The sequence below is a fragment of the Macaca thibetana genome, chromosome 5 (genome assembly GCF_024542745.1).
Source record: "Macaca thibetana thibetana isolate TM-01 chromosome 5, ASM2454274v1, whole genome shotgun sequence".
NCBI classification, from domain to species: domain Eukaryota; kingdom Metazoa; phylum Chordata; class Mammalia; order Primates; family Cercopithecidae; genus Macaca; species Macaca thibetana.
Genome location: NC_065582.1, coordinates 10,022,494 through 10,045,677, shown reverse-complemented (window position 1 = coordinate 10,045,677; position 23,184 = coordinate 10,022,494). Strand labels below are relative to the sequence as shown.

The 23,184-nt window shown below is 33.2% G+C and overlaps 1 long non-coding RNA gene across 1 annotated transcript in view; it reads right to left on the bottom strand.

The window, feature by feature from the left end:
* The window catches only part of LOC126954351 (uncharacterized), a 49,178-nt gene that overhangs the window by 8,821 nt on the left and 17,173 nt on the right, over nucleotides 1-23,184 (bottom strand). Inside the window, exon 2 of the long non-coding RNA XR_007725599.1 lies at nucleotides 16,213-16,283. This is a non-coding gene — a long non-coding RNA (uncharacterized LOC126954351). The remainder of the gene's footprint in view (nucleotides 1-16,212; nucleotides 16,284-23,184) is intronic.

The following is a 23,184-nucleotide window of genomic DNA, read 5'->3' as shown; positions in this document are numbered from 1 at the left end:
AAATGGCAGTTGAAAACAAGAAACATACTACTATAAATATGTGAATGTGTATGTGCATTCACATATGTGTATATATGAGTTAACACAAAAAAGTTCGATTTGTCAAATCAGATTCTCATGAATCAGATTCCTTATGAAATACTTTCTAGTAATTCTAAAGTAACAAGTGGCAATTCACAGAGGAAGCAGGGAGTTGGCTGGGATATTGGGGAACCACCACCCATCTTCTCTTTAGGACATGTGATTTCTGGTTGGAATGATGGATGAAATCTCTAAGATTTGTCAGATGCCTCACAAAGAGAATTTTGCTTGTAACTCGTGTGGTTGTAGCTTACAAGACATTTTCCAAAGAGAGTGTCTCATAAATCCAATGATTCTAGGTTTGCTTTCCAAAAGCAATCCTACACTGCAGGCAGTCTGCTTAAGCATTTCATAGATAAAGACTCTCCTCATAGCAATATAATTAGTCTATTTGCCAAGAGGTCCAATTATCAGCATGTTTTCAGGAAGATTAGCCTGGGTCATCTGCCTTTCTTTTCCGGGAATGTCCCATAGGTAAGGGGAGAAAAATGAGCTACAATCCAGTTGTTTTAACTCCTTAAAACATTGCTGAAATCACAACATGGGAAATAAAAGCCTCAGGACTAACTTATACTTGTAGAAAGAGCATGTTACAAAAGAGGCTAAGTACATTTCATCTAATTTCATAAAATATTCTAGACTGTAGACAAATGGTATAGAAAACATATTGTAAAATTAAAACAAAACAAAATATATACCTTAATTCAAGTAATAATAGATTTTGTTTGCTACTGTCATATAAATAAAAGTAACAATAAAATATTGAGAAAATAATAAACATGTTATCATTTTTCCTTTGCTCATGTCACTGCGAACTAATAAAATGGCTGTATTAACCAATTTACCAGTAGGTTAAAGAACTAGAATCTATATATAGTTTTTCACCATGAAATGTAATGATTGCTAATATATCTTATGGAGCAAATAAGATAGGTAAAAAGTTATAAATATAAAACAAGAATATAAATGTTATAGTATTATTTATAATTAAAACTCATTAAACTATAATATGAGGATAGGTGAATATATGGAAGGTAGCAACTCCATGGGAACATAGAATGGACTGCTGTGGCCTTGTCTTTGTAAATGAATTCCAAGTCTACATCTCTGGCTCTAGATGTAGTTGACTATCTTTATTCTCTTTACTGTAAGATGTCATAAACATTGAATGTTTTAAAATGATTACTTATGTATGTAAAAACTAGTAATACCTATTGCATCTAAATTTTGGACAACAGCAATAAAATTACTAGAAATTAGAAATAAATCAAATTTTAGTGCCAAGAAATACCCAGAGTAAATACTCCATGGGACTGTAAGTACATACTCATGCCAGAAAAATGGGTGACCCTAGAAGGATTCAATATATGAATGACAAGTATTTGCTTTGCTCAAATTCCTTTATCATATATTTGGAATACAAAGTGAATTACAAGTCAAAATTCATTTAATCATTAATAATAGAAGTGCATTTGATCTCAGTGTTTGATTTAAACATCATTGATTTATAATAGCTTATATTCATTTTATTATCTCAGAAACTCCTAAGCACACAGTAGGCCTTGCTTGTTTGATAGGCCCCAATTTAATGTTAAAAGAGTAGCGATTTGATTATGATGTACTTTGAGGAGTCCAAGCATTTTGTCACAATCAGCAATTTGTGTTGAACAGGATTAAGGTTTTTATTTAAATAATAGCACATTTTATACTCTGATTAGAATATATTTTATTTCAGCATTAAAGGAAATAACTTGAAAAGCTTTCTCTTCTCCATGTTAATATAAATACATTCAAAGACAGTGAGTAGATATAAACATGGTTTTTACTGTCAATTCTTTTCATATTCCTCTATACAATCAAATCCCAAGGGCAGACTCTTAAACTTTCAAATGTAAATGAGTTGATGTACTGTAAATATGGAGGAGTTTCAATGCAAGTAAAGGTTTTCAGAATATTTTAATTCATATATAATTACTATAAACGTATGGTATAATCCATCCTGCTTTTACTTTATTACTCTTCCCATATGCTGAAAAGGTAAAAAACTGTAATAGTCACTAAAACGCTAGAAATAGAGCTATAGCGACCTAAATTGTTATAGCACAATCAAAACTGTGAAATACGGCTTCAGAATTTTAAAAAGAAGAATAAAGCTTTCTGTATATTGGGATACCCAATTTAGGATTCATTTTAATGCTACCCACTTAAATTGTTTTCTGTTTGGTATAATTACTCAAGGGTTGTTCATGTACTCTCCAGCCTGGGGTGAAGGGGAGAGGGATGTTGGTTGGTATGAGCATATTATCAGCAAAATATGTACAATGGCAGAATATAATCTCGTATGACTAAAATAAGCAACTAGGTTTCCAAGTTGTGATGCTTACCTAACAAGCTAGAAAACCAAATTTTAATACCGCAAATCTATAGTTTCTTTCTCCATACAAAATGTTTATTATCACCCTCTTGGTAGCATTTCTGCAGCTTTTGTTTCAGCATTAAGGTTATTACACTTGCCTTTTCTGTTCTCATTACTAGAATATTTTATAGGTAAATCCACTCAAGGAACCTATTGTGCTTTCTGATCAAAGTGGAAAGTGATGCCAGGCTATAATAAGCAATTTAATTTTTAATGAGCTTATCTGTGCCCAAGGTCATAACAAAGGTTAAAAAAAGAGTGAAAATAAGACTACAGCAAAACACTAATGATAATGCCCAAATATGACCAGGGCATAATAATATTTGGCAGAGCGCACTCTCAAAGTATCTCAGTGGTATTCTTTGTTAAAATTTTTGTTTCAGAAGAAACTTAGCTCAAGTAAGGAGTAGAATATTAAATAACATAGACATAGATAAAAATGCATGAGACTTTTCTCCTAAAAGAAGTAAGCCAAGCTGTTTTCAGAATTTAAATTTCTAAGCTAAAAATGTTTAAGTAGTTTTACAAAACTCTGTGTTGTTAACCCATTGTTATTTCTGAAGGAGATGAAAATTTAGTATGCTGTTTTATTATCTTTTCCTGCACTTTAAAAAAAAACCTTACAGCAGGTAGGATTTGGGGGTATTTTAAACACTCAACTTGACTTACTATTTGGATAATTATTAGTAAATACTTGTGGTGTTGCAGAAAAAAATTCTTTTGATTAATAAATATTTAATAAGCTAGGCAATTGTAAAATAATATTGTCTATTTTAAATGATGATGATCTTTAGTCTGCACTTTGTTGTTTTCATTTTAATCTGAATATATTGCATGGTAAAGACAATAAAAATTCTTAGTTAAAATTTCTTTTGGGAAAAATTAAGCTCATTGCTGCATAATAGATATGCAATGCTCTGGTTTTATATTTGATATCCTCAGGAGCTATTTTAATTATTTAATGCTAATAGATAGTAAGCAATGGAAAGGCTTTAAAATTATCTTTGGTTTAACAAAGATTTTACTTACATTAACCCTAGAGTTCCACTGATAAAAGATGAAAATTAACTAACAAAATATGGAGACAAATAGCTGGGCACCATGGCTCACACCTGTAATCCCAACAATTTGGGAGGCCGAGGCAGGTGGATGACCTGAGGGCAGGAGTTCGAGACCAGCCTGGCAAACATGGTGAAACTCCCTCTCTACTAAAAATACAAAAATTAGCTGGGCATGGTGGCGGGTGCCTGTAATCCCAGCTACTTGGAAGGTTGAGGCAGGAAAATCCCTTGAATCCCCGAGGCAGATGTTGTAGTGAGCTGACATTGTACCACTGCACTTCAGCCAGGGTGACTGACAGAGGGAGACTCTGTCTCAAAAAAAAAAAAAAACAAAACAAAAACAAACAAACAAATGAACAAACAAACAAAAATATATATATATATAGAGAGAGAGAATAGGACAAAAGTGGATACAATTTTTGTTAATTAATACCCCTTAATTCTAGTACCCGTTATTTTAACATTCAGTAAATTTATATATTAATCTTTTATCTACTTATCATACAGTAAAACCTAATGATTTTGGTTGAAACCAAGACTTGCTCCTGATATGCCCAGGTAGAAAAAAAATGAGCATTAAAAACATCGTGCTTTTTTGTTTTGTAGGAGACTTTTGTATGTTTCCTAGAAAAGAGGACAAAAGTTAAACATGAGGATTGTCCATTGACTTGACAGCTGAATCATCACATGAAGCCGGAAGATAACTAGGGAGTGATTTTGTTAAATAGGATTAATAATTTTTTGATTCTACATTATAATTTAAAAGTTAGTGACAGTCTCCAGTATTTAAATGTAGTAGGATTCATTGCAGCTAAAATTTTATATTGCTATAGCATGAGCAATGCTACAAGGAGTCAAAAACCCAGTGAATCTTTAAGGACTCCATTCCTACTTTTCTTTACTATTAATCAACGACCCTTAAATTTTCAAATCAAGTTGGGACAGTAGAATTTTCTTAAAGTATTTAGATATAAAATTAAAAAATGATAAAAGTTTTAAAAATAAAATTTTATGAATATATCAATAGATTACAAAACCATCCTAGCATTGAACAAAAATAATGCTATAAAATATACTAAATGGGAATCATAATTTTTCACCAAATTGTTGTTTTAATTTAATCATCATTTTTAGATTGGCCAACTTGATATAATATACCATCTGACAAGGTTTTATTTTATAAGATTTTTGAAGTTTACCCTGCAAGCTTTCTTTTTCCTCTTGTACCATTTTCCTATTACTACATAACAAATTATCACAAACATAGAAACTTAAAACAACATCCATTTATTAGTTTCAGTTCTGAATGTCAGAGGCCTAGGCAAAAGCTAGCTGTTTCCTCTGCTTCAGGTCTCGCAGGCTGAGGTATTGGAAGGCTTGCCTTTCCAGAGGCTACGGAGAAGAATTTGCTTCCAAGATTATTGAGGTTGTTCATAGATTTCATTTCCTGCTGATTGTAGAACTGGTGTCAGTTTCCTTGCTGGCTGTTAGATGAGGCCATTATCAGTTCCTAGAGGCTGCTCTCAAATCCTTGGGATCTTCTGTCTTCAAAGCCAGAAATGGAAAATCTTCCTCTGGCTGAATGCTTCTCATGATACTCATCTCTAAATCCCTCTGTGATCAGCTGGAAAACGAATACTCCACTTTCTTTAAAAGCAGAGTTCTGATTAAGTCAGGTATGCATTAGAAAATCTCATTTTTTCAAAGTCAATTGTGCCACATAACTTAAAATTATCATGAGAGTAAATTACTCATACTCAGTCTAGAAGAATTTTGTGGGGTTTGTACACCAGGGGCCAAAAATCTTGGTGTCTATCTTAGAATTCTGCTTACAACAGTTTGTCTTTTGGCTTTTTTCCTAATGGTAATAATCTGAATCAAATAACATTATATATAATAGAGAAGTGAGAGTTATGTAAACTAGAATTAGTTAAGACAATTCCTAAATTATTGTCTGATTCGTTATAGAAGTATGTGTTTATTTGTGTGTGTGTGTGTGTGTGTGTGTGTGTGTGTATAAGTGCCTGGGTGTGGTTTGTGTGTTTCTTTTTTTTTAATTCTGTTTTTGCAAAGACCAAAAGTTTCATAATGCATTTAAGATACTAGGGAAGCTGAGCTTACAGAAAAGAATCTACATAAGTTTATTTGTTTTTTTGTTTGCTTGTTTGTTTTTTTACCAGTTGCCAAAGATAATTAATGGTTTACCTTAACACGTAGAGAAATTTATTTTGCAATTACAACAATCAGATGTTCACTTCACGATCTTAAGATATCATTATTTAACATTTATTAAATGTTGTAAAATCTTCTAATGAGATTCTCACTTGAAGTATAATACTTCTAAAGTGTGAATATGTAACTTCAAATAGCGGTAGCAAATATTTCATTATGTTTGTGTTTATTTAAAACGCAATTCTCTGTGTGCTTAGGTGTAATGTTGCTGATTAATCAGCAATGGTATTCATTCCCTAAAAACAATTACAGGATCATTGGAGACTAAATACAAATTTTATTGCCAAGATCCTTGCTCACAATTTGAAAAACTAATATCAATGCAAAATAACAAACTGTTTTATAAAATGTGTAATACATATATACTAAAAAAGTAACAATATTTTACTTAAAGAACATTACTAAATCTTTCTATCATTTCAGAAAATTTTCCCTGATTTGTTTCTTAATATAATGACTTTGTTTCTATCATTTCAGAAAATTTTCCCTGACTTTGTTTCTTAATAATAATATAAGCATACATATACATTATTTGAGTGGAAAATTATTTTAAATAGCATCTAGTGAAAACTTCACAATTTTGTCTAGTCTAACTACACAATTTCTAGTATCAGGGACTACCATGAAGTCCAAACCTAGAATTTCATAAATGAGTCACAAAAAATAATCCTATAGAATATGTCCCACGGTCATGTTCTATATGGGTCATATGTAGAGTCATATTCAACATGGTCTAGGGTCATGACAGAGGGAGCATAACTGGGATTCCATATTCTATTTCTGGTTCTATTTTTCCACAGACATTAAAAGTATATGAGTATTTCCTAAAATCCACAGGAAAATATATATCTATATCAACAGGAACTTTTATGTGACTCCACATAGGCTAGCTCAGGAAATCTTGCAAAATATTTGGAGAGGGAGTATATTTGGCTCCCACATCTTTTTTTTGTTGTTGTTCTTTTATTCTGTCTCTCTCTGCTTTTGTGCATATACACTTATTTCGTGTGTCACAAGTGAAAATGGACAAATTACAATAAATTATTAGTAAGTTTAATTTCTACTTTGCCATTTTTATTTGAATCTTTTAAGTATAAGGCAAGTCACAGGCAAAACAATCTAAATAAGTGACATTCATTGGTGATATTTCAAGCAGTAAGATAAGACAGGGAAGAATGGGAAAAAGTGGGGTTAGTTTGTGACCACACATATCTTTAAATGATTCTGTATGTCACTGTCTTTTACTCCCTTAGAGTTGAGAAGCAATATGAATATTTTTTTTTTTTCAGTTTCTGAATGGTCAGAGGTTTCTGAGGAAAAATTACTGGAAACAGGGGTTACATGACAATACTTGGATGTTAAAGGGTGTTTGAATAGATAGAGAAGTCCAGAATTATATAGAGATTTATTTCTGCAGTTATGTGTCTACATTCCAAAGGATTGTAAACCAGATACCTTCCCTTATCTTTTTGGAGCGATCCAGAGGAGAGGGCGGTAACTGTGTTGTGACTCCTATATAAGTCCCCAGATCCATAATTCCAGGGCGTTTCTCCTATGGTACAGACTCCACTGGCATAACCATGTGGTTCCTATCACGTTGCCGTGCAGGAGAGGGTGTGGATTCAGAAACCTACATCTTGATTGCTTTAAGTCATCAGAAACCTTGTGCTTGGTTTCAGAACCACGTAAGTGAATGTAGTATTAAAAATATATCTTGTGTTTGATATGTTAATTGAATATTATTATTCTCCGCTGATTGATATTATAGACTAAAATCTAAATGGAAAGACAAGTGAACAACGAAATATTTAATACAATGTTTTGAAAAATTTCATGAAGAAAATAAGCAAGGTCCGGTAGTAAAAAACTGTATAGTTAGAAATATGCAATTATTTTTCAGTACACTGAAATTTAACTATTATAGCAACTGTAATGTTGTATTATAAATTAACTATCTTGGCTTTCCATACCTATTTACTTGTGAACTTTTTGAGGATAATAACTAACCCTATTTTTTTTTTTTTATCTCCAGTAAATGGTTTTGGGGGTTTAATAAATACTTCTAGAATTAATAAATTGACAGCTAACCTAAACTTTTACTGTCCCAATTCAAAATTACTAATCTAACATCAAGGAAATTCACATTTAATTCTCTTTTTACCTCATCTAAATATATCATCTCACAGAGCTGTTGAAACTTGGAAAAAAATCTGATTTTACAAGAAATTTTTGATCTATGATAATATAATGCCATTTATTTCATATTAAACTGAATATATATTTAATTTCAAAGTTTTCAAATGAAAATACCAGAAAGTTAATCCCAATATTCAAGTTAGAATAAAGGAGTCTTCAGTCAAAAATGGATCCTATCATTTTTAGAGACCCCTATGACACAGGTACAGTTAAGACATTGTTCATAAGTATAAGAACACCTTTTCTTATGAAATAAATATGGACAATATCAAATGAGGAAGATTTCCCATGATGCTGAGAGAATCTTTCACCTTTGATCTTCCATTTTCTCAACTATTTTATGATACATTTTTTACAATAACTATTCTTATTGTGCATGTAGAAAATATGGGCCAACCTTCATGTATAATAATTGAAAAACTAAGTGTTATTGGTTACCACTTGGTAATGTGATGTGTTAAACCTGAGTCATCCTTTTTCTATGAGCAATGTCTTTTTCCATTTTCAGCTTCATGTACATACTGAAGCCTACTTTTGTACAGTTATTTTCTTTCAATTTCATTTTAAGTTCCATAATCCTGCTGCTATTTAAGGAGTGTCCGCAAGATGTTGTGGTTTACGCTCTAGTGCCCTATCCTCTTTCAGAAGAACTCCACTTGGTTTGCTCATGTGTGCACTGTCTTTTAAGTCAGGGCTTCTAGTATGAAGTACAAGAGCTATTTGACTACTCAAGTGTAACTCTTGTTTTTTAGTATATCATTTGAAGACATGTCTCTAGGCTTCTGGTTGTATTTCTACAACTTACAATCTACTTCTATCTGTGTGTATGCTGTATTATTTACTCTGCATTTATTTGTATACAGTAGACTGAAGTAAACTATTTGCACTCACCATAATGATGTATTTTTATACATTCAAAAAGTATGGCATTACTGATAATGTAATCATTTGAATGTATTCAAGGTTTATTTGCTTTAACTTTTCTTCATGTCAAATAAAGCTCTTAGTGAAATTATAGATAAACTGGCTAAAATCATGGAAAAATGGAAATTTTAACTTAAAATTTAAGAGCATTTTCATATTCCATAGTATCCTGAAGATCAAGAGGAAGAATACATTGGATTATATAAATACAAAATGTTAAAAAGGGAGTGGATAAGCACAAACATATTTTACTCAAACAATATTTCCTTTTTCATGTTATAAGTAAATTGCTCTTGACATTTATAGAGCTAAAGTATATATTTGTATATTATTCCCCCCAAACAAAACATGAGTGTTTTTATAAAAATCACGTAGTAATTGCGTACGTACTGAGATTAATGGAACTAATGGATTAAAATATTTTATTAAATACTAATATGGCAGTTAAAACTGTAAACTTCAGCATTGGACTGCCCATGCTTACATTCCAATTTAATCATTTATCAACTGTGTTATTTTAGACAAGTTAGTTAACTTCTCTGAGGCTCCTGGATATAGAATAATACCTGCTACTAAGACAGATGGAAGAATTAAGTTGCTGAATACATTTCATACTTAACATCTAGATTTGGGTTCAAATTTATAATATCCTATCTGTGTGGTTTTAAATAACTCTAAATCTAGAAATTTACATAAATCAGTCTCAGGTCAGTAATGTCCTGAGTATCTTGGCAGAGACTAATTTGATGCTTCTCTGGTCGGGCTCGTCCAGAAATGCCACATATAAAGTCCTATTAAGTATAAACTATCACTTCAAAAGTAGAAAGTACACAAGAACAAAGGTCCTTTGTTTCAGTGCTACCAGAATCATTCCTAGAATTATCAGTACCACCTAAATTCATATAATGTAATTTTCTAATACTTATAAGTAGAAAATATTCCTAAAATATTAAAATAGATAAGAGAAGAGATATAAAACATAAGAAAGGAAAAGATGCCATCAATGACAGGAAGAAAATGATAAAGATCAAAGTACAACTTCCCAAAAGGAAAATGTAATCAAGGAACTTAAAAATAGATATAAATGTGGTACAGATACACTCTGGAATACGATGCAGGCATAAAAAGAACAACATCATGTCATTTGCAGAAACATGGATGGAGCTGTAGGCTGTTATCCTTAGCAAAGTAACACAGGAACAGAAAACCAAATGCTGCATGTTCTAACTCATAAGTAGGAGCTAAATGATGAGAACACATGGACATATAGAGGGGAACAACACATACTGGGCCTACCAGAGGGTGAAAGTTGGGAGGAGGGATAAGATCAGGAAAAATAACTAATGGACATTAGTCTTAATACCAGGGTGAGGAAATAATCTGTACAACAACCCCTGTGGCACGACTTTACCTATATGAAAAAACTTGCACACGTGCCCTTGAAATTGCAGTTACAGGTAGGTTCAACTAAACAGAAGTGAGAATTACTAGAAGTGAAATAGACCTGAATGCAAAACAGAGGGATAAATGTTTGAAAATATAAACAAGATTAAGATTTACTGAGGTTACAAAAGAAAATACACAAACGGCCAACAAACATATGAAAAAATGTTCAACATCACTAATGATCAGGGAATTTCAAACTAAAACCACAGTAAGATACCACCTTACTCCTGTAAGAATTGTCACAATTAAAAAATAAAAAAAGAATAGATGTTGGCATGGCTGTGCTGAAAAGGAACACTTTTAAACTGTTGGTTGGGTATGTGAACTGGTACAACTAATATGGAAATCCGTATGGAAATTCCTTAGAAAACTAGAAGTAGAACTACCATTCCATCCAGCAATCCCACAATTGGGTACCTGCCCAAAGGAAAATAAGTCATTATATGAAAAAGTCACTTGCACACGCATATTTATAGCAACACACACAATTGCAGAAATATAAAACCAGCCTAAATGCCCATCAAGCAACGACTGGATAAAGAAAATGTGGTATATATACACTATGGAACAGTACTCAGCTATAAAAAGAAATGAAATAATGGCCTTCGCAGCAACTTGAATGGAATTGGAGACCATTATTCTAAGTGAAGAAACTCAGGAATGGAAAATCAAATATTGTATTTTCCCACTTGAAAGTGGAAGCTAAGCTATGAGAATGCAAAGGCATAAAAATGATATAATCGACTTTGGGGACTCAGGGCAAGGATGGGAGTAGGGTAAGGGATATAAGACTACACACTGGTAAAGTGGACACTGATGGGTGCCTCAAAATCTCAAAAATCATCACTGAAGAACTTTTCCATGTAACCAAAATCCATGTGTTCCCCAATAACTATTGAAATAATTTTTAAAAACCATTGCTCAAACAACCCCCATAAAAGGGTTATTGAGATTACAATGAGAATAAATAAACTTCCAATTAAAGCTGTAGAATTAGAGAATAGATAAGAGGCAAACAATAGAAAAACATATATTGGCTGAGAATGTGTCAATATTCATGAAAGAAAATCTAAATTCTCAGATTTGAGAATCATAACAAATCCCAAGCCAGTTAAAGATAAAAATACCCATCAGAAGATTTATCAGGCTATAGTTACTGAACCCCAAGGAGAGAGACTGATATGGTTTGACTGTGTTCCCAGACAAATCTCAACTTGAATTATAATTCCCATAATCCCCACATGTCATGGGAGGGACCCAGTGGAAGGTAATTGAATCATGGGGGTGGTTACCCTCATGCTGTTCTCATGATGGTGAGTGTGTCCTCACGAGATTTGATGGTTTTATAAGGGGCGTGCCCCCCTTTGCTCAGCACTTCTCCTTCCTGGCATCATGTGAAGAAGGACGTGTTTTGCTTCCCCTTCTGTCATGATTGTAAGTTTCCTGAGGCCTCCCCAGCCATGTGCAACTGTGAGTCAATTAAACCTTTTTCCTTTGTAAATTACCCAGTCTCGGGCAGTTCTTTATAGTAGTGTAAGAACAGACTAATACAGAGAGTAAATCTTAAACAGCAGAAAGAAAAGATATTCTCTACACAATGAGGACAAAAACAAACAGCATTTTTCTTAAAAAAACAATGCAAGTTAGAAGACAGAAAATAGAATTTCAAAAAACAAACAATTTAGGGACATGCACACACACATATATATACTTGGAGATATAACATTTACTGTATTTATGGAAAAATTTATAGAATAAATTGAATCATTACAAAAACTTAAAGAATATACATATTACATTGTTAAAAGTTTCCACAATAATCTATAAGTTTAATTTGGTGCAATTCCAATTTTTGTGCCGTTGGTGGTGGTCATATTGTTGGTGGTGGGGGTGGGGTGGTGTTAGTGAGTGTGTGTGTGTATGTGCATGCAACTAAAAAACATTTCCATTGCACTCCTGGACTAAAAGCAGAAAGCGGGAAAGTTGGCCAAGAAAAAAATCAAAGTTTATTAACAAGCTATAATAACAAATACTTTCTGGTATCAACAAATGAATAGATAGGTTGTCTAAAAGTTACAGAATAGAGAGTTCCAAAACAGAACCATGCATATATATATATGTAACATATATATCATCTGTATATATATGTAACATATATATCATCTGTATATATATGTTAGTATTATATATACATATTAGCATTATGTTCAGAATAATGGGTTTTTAGACAGCAACTTTTTAATATAATCCCTATTTCCTGCCATCCGAAAGTATATCCAGATTGACTAAAGTCAATACTTTTTAAATGAAAATTTCAAAATGTGAAAAAGTAGTAGAAGACTCTCTTCATGTACTTGAGATAGAAAATTATAAATAAAACCTACATCAATAAGAAATAAACAGTGAAATAGAAACAATTTTCAAAAGACATGAACAAGCTATCCACAGAAACATACACAAATGGTTAGTAAACCTATGGAAGTATGCTAATGCCTCAGTTTTAAACAGGGAGTAAATGCTAGTGGAGGGAGATACATCTTCACACTAATTTTAATTTCAAAAATTAAAACCAATATCAAATGTTAGTAATGGCAAGGAGGAAGGAAACCTCAGATACACTACTGGAAATCTGCATGACTCGCTGGGGAACAATTTGCCAAAATCTAGGAAAGTTGAAGATGTAGAATTTTCTGCCAAGATATTTTACTTCTAATCACTTATCCTAAAGAAATGTTTATATAAACAAAGAAACCATACTAAAATATGTTCACCACAATGAAAAAAATTAGAAAAAAACCCTAAATGTTCATCAAAGATTAAAATAGATAGGAAACTATAGACTGACTACATCTTCATTATATCTTAGATATGAACAAATAGGACCCCAATGAATATTGGATGAGAATAAAAATTGTTTCCATTTATATAAATTTGAAAATATACAATCCAAAATGATGGTGAATATGGTAAATTGTCTCACTCAAATAATCTCCTGTGTGTTGTCTTTCAGTACACACACTGGAAAGCTAAAAGCATATATAGGATTTAATATCTAATTCTGCTTCTGCAGTTAAATGCACTCCTGTGTGAACTGAATTCACTATTAAAGTGTAGAAAAATTAAACAATGGTAGAGGTATCTATACTGCCAGTGAATGATTATCAGGCGTCACATAGCTTTGGAACAGAAAGTTCTGGCAGCAGATTCATTAAGTCCCTGATTCTAGCCAAAGCAGTGTGCTCCTGGTGCCATCAGTTCTGGTAGAAGCTGATATCCAGAAATGAGTTAGGTGCAGTGCTCTGGATGCAACATTGCAGCCAGGTCCAGGAAGGGGAACATGTTTGAAAATTCCCCAAATCTACCCCTAGATATGTATCCTAGATCTGCTGTTTTAAACACTTGTCATATGATGATGTGCATTCAAAATGGCATTCTGTGTAAATGAATGAGGCTGCCAATCATGAGAGGAAATCAATACTATTAAAAATATTAACCATAGGGTTGAGTGAATAATACTCAGGGCTGTAACCAAGTCATGGCGCACTGGTTAGAAAACGTTACCAATACACACAAGAGATTTATACTTGGAATTCTCATTGCAGAATTACTTGTTACTAATAAATATTTGCAAAAAAACTGCATGCCCAACAACAAGTGAATTAATAAAATAGAGGATTTTGTACAGTATAATCCTTTAGCATTTGGTGAATAAACTAGAGCTATACATGTCAATCAAATAGAAGATGACTGCAAAGAAATATACAGTACGTTGTCTTGGTTTTAAGATATTACACCTACCAAAATAATGTATGATTTATAAATTCATAAATATGTGATGAGATTATTTTTGAAAAACATATATGCAAATACAAAACTGCACATTCAAAATAGTGGTTATGGGCTGGGAGCAGTGGCTCTCACCTGTAATCCCAGCACTTTGGGGGGCCGAGGTGGGCGTATCACTTGAGGTCAGGAGTTTGAGACCAGCCTGGCCAACATGGTGAAACCCCATCTCTACTAAAAATACAAAAAACAGTCGGGTGTGGTGGCATACACCTGTAGTCCCAGCTACTCAGGAGATTGAAGGCAGGAGAATAGCTTGAACCCAGGAGGCAGACAGAGGTTGTGGTGAGCCGAGATCACACCACTGCACTCCAACCTGGGAGAAAGAGCGAGACTGTGTCTCAAAATAAATAAATTAATTAATTAAAATAGTGGTTACATCTGGAAAGAAACAAACGGAATTATTATACACCTACTATGTACCCACAAAAATTTTTTAATGAAAAAACAGAGGAATCAGATTAAGAAGAAGGCATCAATTTATCCTTTATATTTGTGTCTTTTAAATATTCTACAGGAAGTGTTGCAAAATACTAAGATGATGTTTAGTCTAGGGGCTGGGACATCAGTGTTTTAATATATTTTAAAATTAAAAATAACCTATGGTACAAAAGGAATTTGTTGGATCATGAAATGATATTGCTAGCATCTGCCTGGACCCTATCTCTGGTTCTTGGTGATTCTTCCAGTGAGGATATTCCTCTGTTGGTTTTGTCTTCTCTCATTATTTCTAAATTATATCCAGGAGCAAGCACAGCTATGTGGTCCCTTACTTATATACAAAGGGGAGATCATTTCTCGCCAATCAGTCACCAAATTAAATTCCTGATTTTCTTTGCGAGTGGAAAATCTAAGACAATTACTGGCATGCGGAATAGTGTGTGCTGGTTAATCGCAGGCTTCCCACTGTATTTCTCCCTTTCAGTCACTATAGGAGGAGGAAGAGATGGCACTGATGGGCTTATGCTAACCTCTGCTAAACCTCAGGGTTTGGAGGAACATTAATACCACCAAAATCTCAGGGCTCTAAATAGAGAAAATGTGAAATTCATTAAGGAAAATATGGGTGTTTTCCGGGAGATGGAATGGGGGGACAGGAGGCTAGATAAGCAAGCAGTGACTGAATGTCTACACCAAGTGTGGATCCTCAGGGTGTTAGAACATGCTAGTATCTGGGTCAGTGTTCTGAGAGTGTGGCCCCTGGACCAATAGCATTAGCATCGCCTGGAACCCTGTTAGAAATGTAAGATCTCATGTTATAACCCCAACCTACTGAATCGGAGTGGCTGGGCCGAACCAGCTTTCCAGGAGATTCTGATGCCCACTAAAGATTGACAGTCCCAGTTCTCCTGTAGGGACATGGATGTAGCTGGAAACCATCATTCTCAACAAACTATCGCAAGAACAGAAAACCAAACACTGCATGTTCTCACTCATAGGTGGGAACTGAACAATGAGATCACTTGGATTCAGGAAGGGGAACATCACACACCGGGGCCTATCACGGGGAGGGGGGAGGGGGGAGGGATTGCATTGGGAGTTACACCTGATGTAAATGACGAGTTGATGGGTGCTGACAAGTTGATGGGTGCAGCACACCAACATGGCACAAGTATACATATGTAACAAATCTGCACGTTATGCACATGTACCCTAGAACTTAAAGTATATAAAAAAAAAAGAAATAGCTCAAAAAAAAAAAAAAAGATTGACAGTCCCTTCTCCAGGCCCTTATAACCACACACATCTCATATTGTGAGTACCTCACTTTGCTGCATGGAATACTACTGTTCAAAAAAATGCATTTTCGGCTATACAGCCATGTACATCATGTATATTTTATTTTCAGGAAAATAAAGAGAGGATTTTAGAAGGTAAATTTGACTACATGTCAAGTTCACCAACATGCTGGCTTCAGAACCTGCACGGGAAGATAACATCTCACTACATATACAATATTAATAACTCAAATCTGGAATGTATCTAGGTTTCTTGTATTTCTTTTTATCTTACCTTCTTTTGTGATATTATGAGTTGCTTCAATCCTAGGTTTCTTGTGACTCATTAAGATTATTTTCCATGTTCTGGAGTGGAAAACAAAAACTTGTTAATTTTGATAAAGTCAATTTTTATTTTCTTGCTTGTGAAACAAAATTTTTAAAGTTAATTTTGATAAAGTCAAATTTTTCTCTTGTTGTTAATGCTTTTGGTGTCACAGCTCAGATTTTATGGCCAAATAGATATTCATGATGATTTCTCCCCATGTTTTCCTCTTTATCCCCATGAATAGTTTCATGGTTCCCACTCTTATATTTAGGCCTTTGATCTATTTTGAGTTATTTTTTGTACATGGTATGACATAAAAGCAGTTCAACTTATTCTTTTGTTTTCAGAAACACACTTGTCCTTGCATTATTTGTTGAAGAGACATTTTTTTCCTCTTGAATGGTCTTGGCACTTTTTTTGAAAATCAATTGAACAAAGATGTTTGCTTTTACTTCTGGACTCTCAGTTCTATTCCATTAGTCTCTATGTGTATCTTTATGCCCACACCACACTGGTTTAATTATTGTAGCTTTATAGTAGTTTTGAAATAAAAAACTGTATGTCCTTCACCTTTGTTGTTTTCTATGTCATTTTGGCTATTTGGACTCTCTTACAGTATTACATGAATTTGACAATTTGCTCTTAATATTATTCTAAAAAAAGGGTTGTTGAAACTTTGGTAGGGATTGCATTTTACTTGTACTTTAAGTTGTTTTCACACCTTAGTAATATTAAATGTTCCAATCTATGGATAAGGGATGTCTTTCCTTTTAGTTGAGCTTTCTATATGCTGTATTTCTAATTAAGAAATTTATTTTAGGTAGAATTAATGGTGTACATTTATATGATAAAATAACTCATATTAAGGTAACAAGATTATATTTCTAAAACCATTACTTTATTATTGGCTTTTAGAAATTCTATTAATAACTGAATATATGTTGAAAAATAATGTTTTCTTTTTGTTTTTTTGTTTTTACCAGGAGACATTGGCTAATATGCTGGAACTATGATCAATTTACATGTAGCCATCTGTACTAGTGGATACCTGATATATTTGCAATTTTTTTCCATGATATTTAAACATTATGCATTTTTTCATACAACAAAGAACAAACTCACTGAATCACTCTTTAATTCATCTCTATTTCAAAGTAATTCAATTATTCTGTGGCTTTTATTGAAGTGGAATGCATAATTAATTGAAAACATGCCATTGAGTTTACACCACCAGAAAGGAAACAATTGCTTCCTATTTCAATGTTAAGATTCACCTTACAATTGTAAGCTGATTTCCAATGAGGTAGAAATGATGATTCTCTTAAGGAGAAGAAAATCCTTCATAAATTATGGAACAGTGTAAAAGGGACAGGAAATCGCAACACAAGCTAAAAATCATTAAATAATAACATTCTAATTCTCACAAAAATTTGCCTGATTTTGACATGAAAAAAATAGGAGTTAGAATTATTCTATTAAGTCAAACTTTTTTTAGTTTCAAAGGAATCTAGTGTGCTACTTTAAGATAAGGAATTTCATTGAGGCTTGGAAATTGACATTAAAATAATAAAAATTGGCACATTTGAGGAAAAAGCCTTGAAATCAGCAGAAAAAAAAAATAGATGTGCTTCATAAAGGGAGGTATATCTGCTTGAGGATCAGCAATGATTTTTCCAGGGGAGAAAAAATAATAGTCATTACTTTTTATGATTTCATGTTAGTTTTTCATATTACCATAAACATTCCTCAAACTACAATTTTGGCTCTGCTTTTTAGACTTACATGGAAAATTATTTCTATTAAATAATTAGGAAGTTTTTCATGTTAAGTAGAGTTGCTACTTCCCAATCTTTAATCCAATGGGTATATACAGAGCACAGAATATGGGCCACATGGTGCTCAAGGTTTTGGGATACTTATCCTCAAAAAGAAACATCTGCCTTCTCAGGGTTTTCTAGGGCAAAAATAAGGATCCTGCAACCAAACAAAATGAATAATATCACTTCAAATATTAACAAGGGCCATACATTGATAAATCAATCATATGATATAGATGGTCTAGAGAGTGTAGGTGAAATTATACAGGATTTATAAGAAAGATCGACCTATCAAGGTGATAACTCAGTCATTAAAAAGGTAAATTAAAAGATAGGGGGGAACGAATTTCATGAAAAGGGAACAGAACGTGAAATGTGTATAGATTTGAGTCGGCCTTGTTTGAAGAAATAAAAGAATGTTGCAGTATTTGCCATACAGAGAGAAAGGAGAGAAATGACACAAGACAGGATCAAATCTTGCACAGCTTATTAGTGGATGGTTGGTTTCTGTTGGTGATGGTGGTGGTGATGTTTTGTCTACCCTATGTCCAAATTCTGCCTTCTCCTCTGGGAAACTCCCTATACCCTGGCAGCAAATAGGGGCATATTACTTAAGCTCAGACGATGCTTTTAGAAAAGGATTGGAGCATTGGGCAAATATTTAGTAAATTTAAAAAGGATGTGCAATTTATCTCAAAGCATTACTCTAGTGGCAGGAGCCTCAAAATCTAGAGTCAAGAATAGGAGCGTTCATGGAAGCTGCTAAGTAGGGGGAGAGGTGTCAGACTATCTATGCTGGACAACCTTGGAAGTGGTTCCTGCACCAGAATCTTTTGGTTACATCAGTTCTCCAAGCTTGGTACTCTAGATCTTGCTTTCTACCTAAGCACTTATCCTGTTGATTTTTTGAAAACTTAAGTTAACTAGAATCCGTTTCTATTACATGCAGCCCCAAATTCTTAGACATTGTTATAGAATATTCTTTACTAGGATCAATTTCTTCTTATTATTCTTTTCTTTCCTAGCATCTACAATAATTGTCTCTATGATCGTTTATCATTTCCCCAATGTTCTAATTATCTTCACACCTTAATGTCTGCACCTGGTCTTCTCTATGTCTACCTGTGAACAATGCTCTTCCAGAAATCCTTCCTGGCCTCTACCAAACAAAGTCAATTCCATTTTCTGTGCTCCCTCCATATTTTATTGGTAGTATAGTCCATGTTATGCTATATTTAATAAACTAATGGAACTTCTCAATGGTTTGCCTACTTTCAGAAACTCCACAGTAAATCATGGTTATGGCCCAAGACACTGCTCCACGTTATGACATCCAAGCGATTTTGAGCTTGTGATCCCATAGGAGACTTCTGTATTGCCCCTGCAGAGGAAGAGAGAAACTGGAGGATGGCACAGCAGATTTTACAGCTTTAACCTTGGAGTGGTCTGCTTCTATCTGGCCCACATTTAACTGGACAGATTAATATTCAAATGGCCTTGGACAATTGCAAGAAGTTGGGGAGGAGAGTTTTCAGGACGCTCATGGAATAGGCATATGAGAATTTGATGAAAACATAACATCGTTTTGGACTCATGTATCCTGTTTTCACCTAATTTTGTATATATAACATTGTACTATAATTTATTCACTTACAAGTTGGTGTGTATCTTCACTATGCATTGGTCCTTAAGAGTAGGGACTATTACTTATTCCCCTCTGAAGCCTCAGTACTGAGTAACGTGCTTGTCTCTCAGTACACACTGTTAATGTTTATGGAATGAGAAGGTGATAAATGGATGTTATTTCTCCATAATAATTTTCTCTGTATTATAATTCCATGATACAGTATTAGCCACCATTCACTGAATATTAAGCATCAAAGTGCTCTGGAGTACTGTTTCCATCAACAGAGTGGGTTAAATTCTCTGGGGGCTTTCCTGCTACCTAAAATCTGCATAAAACACAAATTATGCTTCATTTCTAGACTGCAGGATATAATCGAAAAACACTACAAATCAAAAGAGAGAGAGAGAGATTAAAAGCATGAGCTTGAACCTAAGTGGTGAGCACTGAAAGCAAACAGAAGTCAGTTATGTGGATAGAAATAAAATCAGTATTGCTCTGGGGCCATGGGGCTTTTCCCCACATTAGTAAGGGAGATCTTGAACCTGGCACTCACATACAAAATGAAGAGATGAAGAGTTGGCATGGGATAGTTGGGGTCCAAATCTGAAGTTATTTAGGCTCCGGGCACATCAAATTTAATTACTGTCCACAGAAAAGCATCCTTCTACTTGTCTTCAGAGTCTGCAAATAACACTATCAACCACATACAACTCATAATCAAATAAGACCAAAGAAACAATGAACAAACACCTTCACTGAGAAGTGGCAGAGTCAACAGAAAGTAGATTTAGGCCAAAAATGACCTGCTGGTAAGTATGTGAGCTGTATCCAGATGGATAATAACTTCCAGTTATCCTCCCTTAGTTGCTCAATTCATTTTTAAATTATAAACGGATTTTAATAAATACCAAAACTGACACATGTGAGAAATGTCATACTTTTTTCTCACATTTGTACTTCTATCAAATAATTTTTGTAAAAATAGAATGCATAGAGTATTTAATGTCACGGTTTATATTAGCATTTCTCAAACCGTGCAAAGACTTTTTCATATGTTATATTTAAAATACATTTAAAATAGGTAAAGTGACATAATATAATTATTATACTAAAACGTAAAAGCCTTTTTTTCTAACGTGACCCTGTATTCCTGATATTACCTTATTTATCTCTATTGATTCCCAAACATAATTTCATTTATATTCTGGTTTTGCCTAGTATTTGTTAAGATTATCCTATTATTTTAAAAATGGTAAGACAATATTTAAAGTTGCAAATTTTGACTTATTATATTCCCAACATAATTCCCAGTAAATTTAATTACTATATCATATTACACAGAAAGAGTTAACATAGCAACCCTGAAAATATTATCCTTAGAAAGCCTTGCTTGCATTGCTGCCTCTTGGTTGGCATTTAGAAACATGGATTTCAAGAGTGTTTCCACATGTGTCAAAGTTCTGTGCATTTTAAATAAGAATAAAGTGTCTCAATGTGCCTAAACAGTTTGTGCATACAACATAATTTATACTGAACACCTGCTTCCCTACTTGGAAAATAGAAACTTAATATATGATAGAGAGAGGTATTCCCACAAACCCGTTTCATCCAGGGTTCATCCCACACTGAATTTCTAGTGCGCTTCCCTGGTAGATGACATTTCACACAAGTTGTCACAACTCATTGCTGGAAAAATTAGTCATGTCTATGTACTAGGAAATGACTCATGGCACCTTGCATTTCGTTTCCTCCAAACTTTACCCCATGTTCCATTTTCTTTTGTTGATATTGTTTTATTCTTTTTGCTGTAATACATCATAGCTATGGCTGGCTAATTTCATTTAATATAATGTCTTCAAGGTTTGACCATGTTGTGGCAAATGGTAAGATTCCCTTCTTTGCTGATACTGAGCAAAATTCCATTGTATGTATGTATCAGATTTTCTTTATTCATTTATGAATCAATGGGATTTTAGGTTGTTCCTATATTTTATCTATTGTGAATAATGCTGCAAAGAAAATGGGAGTGCAGATATCTCTTTGAAATTCTAATTTTAAATCTTTTGAATGTATACTTAGAAGTGGAATTGCTGAGTCACATGGTAGTTCCATTTTTAATTTTTTGAGGAAACTCTATTCCCAACAACAGTGAACTGCATGAGCTCCAGACACCTGTTGTGCAACATGGGACTTATGGTTAACACACAGTATTGTGCACTTTTATATATATTCAGAGGACAGGTCTTATCATAAGTGTTCTTAACAGACACACAAAAACACAAAAGAACACAAGAAAATTGGGGGAGGTGATAAATATATTTGGTACCTTGATTGTGGTGATAGTACAATACAATGTATGCATATGTGTAAACTCATCAAATGTCTATCAATTATATGTCAATAAAGCTTACAAATCATAGCTGAGGGTACAACTGTATGCTAATTCCTGTGAGTCTTCCTAGCGAATCAACATAGCTGGGAGTGGTCTTGGGAACCAGTAACACACTGATGCAAAATATTAAATATTTGAGTATGTTGTTGTTGTAATTATCTAAAGATATTTTTAAGTAAAGTATAATAGAGATTTAGTCACATCACAATAGGGAATGGGAGAATAAGAATCATAATTGCAAAGACTGACCTTATTCTCTTTTCACCAAGACAGTTACAGATTATGCAGTCTTTGAGTGAACTGGGTTCACTAACTAACATGTTCATTAACCAATATCTTCAAAAGTTCCTTTTCAGGGCCATCCTCATTTGAATGGTTTCAACAAAAAGAGAATTACATAGCATGCCACCATTAGAGTCATCTTCTATTTTGCATTGTGTATTGCTATGAATAGATTTCTATGGAAATAATACCTTATTATCATCTCTAGTTGTCTATTTATATAAATGCATGATCCTTAAATTAAATTGAGATACAACATTAGCAATGTACATTGTTACATTATAATCTGTATTTCTTTTTAGATGCATTTCAATTTCTTTTATTTTCACTTACTTATGGTCACAATAAAGAAGTTGTAACTTGTTTTATATAAGATACAGAATGATGATAAACTGAAATTTCAGAGAAGATTTTAAATTCTATTGCAAAATAAGCAGAAAAAAATAAAGATTTATGGGATAATCGTTAAACTTTATTTTCAAAGACAATTTGAAGGTTATTCCAAAAATAAGTGTATTCAATTATGTAAGTTGGCTAGTGGTTCAGTATAAATTTGTTTACATATTTACTATTAAATTTATTTGAATATTTTGTTGCATTTGCCAAATGCAATGAAAGTTCCAAATTTTAAATTCTTTTAAAATTATTATAAAGCTTAAAATCTGTAACATATTAATTATTGCATTGTATATGGATACTTGAAATAACTTTTTGTTTCTTCACATAAGTCTGTTGTGTATTTGATCATACACACAATTTCCAATTTTTTCCATTTTGCAGTAATGGAAACTATTCAGTTAAAAAACATATACGCTATGGCT